Below are 2,103 nucleotides of genomic sequence, written 5' to 3' on the forward strand. Positions count from 1 at the left end.
CAAGATCCTCTGCGACGTCAAAATTGCAGTGAAAATCGTGTAATGTGAACTAGGCTGAACTAGACTATCTCAGGACTGACACATAGAGACAGACAGCCATTCACGCTCACATCCACACCTGGCAAAGCACCTTACTAACGTTAGCTCAAGTGGGTAGACAACAACCTGTTTTATACATCCAAAGAACTTAATATGAGCTGCTTGACAACCAGACCAGGTGTCTTACTGAGACAGGCAAAAATGTGTAGCCACACTGGGCTAGTGAAAGGGACTGGGCGTTTCATTGGGACTAGGCTTTGGATTGAAGTTTTACAATATGTGTGTCGAAAAAGTCTGAAGAAGAGGAGAAGGAGGAGGACCATGTGGATGCAGTCGTGGCTAGGAAAGGAGAAGAGGCTTGAAGTGCATTTATTAGCGTCTACTAGCATTTAGCATTGTCGCACTGATCAGCATGTCATGTCGTGCTGCATTTCTGTTGGTTGGTTGGTTAATAGACGCAGGTCATGACAGCAGTCACACAGTGAGATGGTCACCCCAAATTTCTGACACTATCAGAACTTTATCCCAGTCTGTCTTTGATTGCAAGGTTGTGACAACGGCCATCCTTAAACCTCTCTCATTGTGTGACATAGGACCACCGTTTTAGTGACCAGTTAACCTGCATGTCTTTGGACTGTGGGAGGAAGCCAGAGTACCCAGAGAAAACCCACACTGACGCAGGGAGAACATGCAAACTCCACACAGAACCAGGAACCCTCTTGCTGTGAGGCGACAATGCTAACCACCAATTCGTCTTTTCAAATTCAGTCAACTTAAAATTTCAAAGTTGTTCCAGACACCAACTTTTTTAAGTTAAAGCAAATAGTTTCCTCTTACAGTGTTGAGTATTTCCATTGTCTGCTACTTTCTACTTCTAGTCTAAAACATCTCACAGGGAAATATTGTACTTTTAACTCCACTAAATTTATTTGATAGCTTTGGTGACTTTGCAGATTCTGATTAATAATACAAAATATAATTGACAAATAAATGATGATGCAATATGATAGGTTAGGGCAGGACTTTATCAACCTCTGGGGGGAAAAACAGCAGCATATGAAGTATTTAAAATAAGCTCCACCCACCAACAACATATATACAGAAATGGGCCTTTCTGTATATATGTCTGCTTTTACTCTTCAGTTATATTTTGATGCTAAAACTTGAGTTTTTTCTTAAGTAACATTCCAAATGTGGGACCTTTCGCTGTATTTCTGCAATGGTGTTGCTACTTTTAATTAACTACAAGATCTAAGTACTTCCGTCACCACTGAAATAGATAATTCTTATCACACTCCACACACGCTACCGTTTATCTGTGGCATCCAGAAAGTGTTACTTACATTCAAATTACTTCACGCATGGGTTTCCACAGACCTTTAGCCTATTGGCAGGTTTGTGTCAATATCACAGGCATGTGCTGTGCTGAGGTGAAGACTGTAGGCCAAAGGGTACAGACAATAGCTGCAGGTTTGTTCACAGTGTACTTAACAGGGAGACTCCCCAAGTGAAAACAGGTTTGTCATGCAATGGTCAGTTTGTAGTTTTTGGGCTATTTTGCTTCCAATGACGTCTTTTTTGGGAATGTTTTACACGATTTTAAAGACTGAGCATTAAGAGTATTTTTATTGCAAAAACTGAAATTATGTTAATCTTTAAAATGAGAGCTCTGAGATCCAGTGAAGGCCTAAACACACTCGAACACAAACACTCAAAAATACCATGAGAATGCATGTACTATCTGCTGTATCAGATTTCTGCTTTATGTGGCCTACACGCATCCAGCTGCACCTGATGGGGGCCGGGGGCTGACTGTGGGGTAAAAGGGCTCTTTCACTTCCTCCTCTCCAGGACTGCACAAACACACTCTTTGACCCTTCGCACAGGCTGCCGACTCATTCTCATTCCTATCCATCTCTATGCAAGAAATCTGCTACAGCGAATAAGGGCTTTACTGTGTGTAAGTCGGAGAGTGCGTCGTGTGCTGTGCACTCTGAACCACGCAGAGAACGAGACAAGGTTCCTTTCAAACACACACACACACACAAAGAAACAAACTTCCGA

The sequence above is a fragment of the Epinephelus lanceolatus genome, chromosome 13 (genome assembly GCF_041903045.1).
Source record: "Epinephelus lanceolatus isolate andai-2023 chromosome 13, ASM4190304v1, whole genome shotgun sequence".
Lineage (NCBI taxonomy): Eukaryota > Metazoa > Chordata > Actinopteri > Perciformes > Serranidae > Epinephelus > Epinephelus lanceolatus.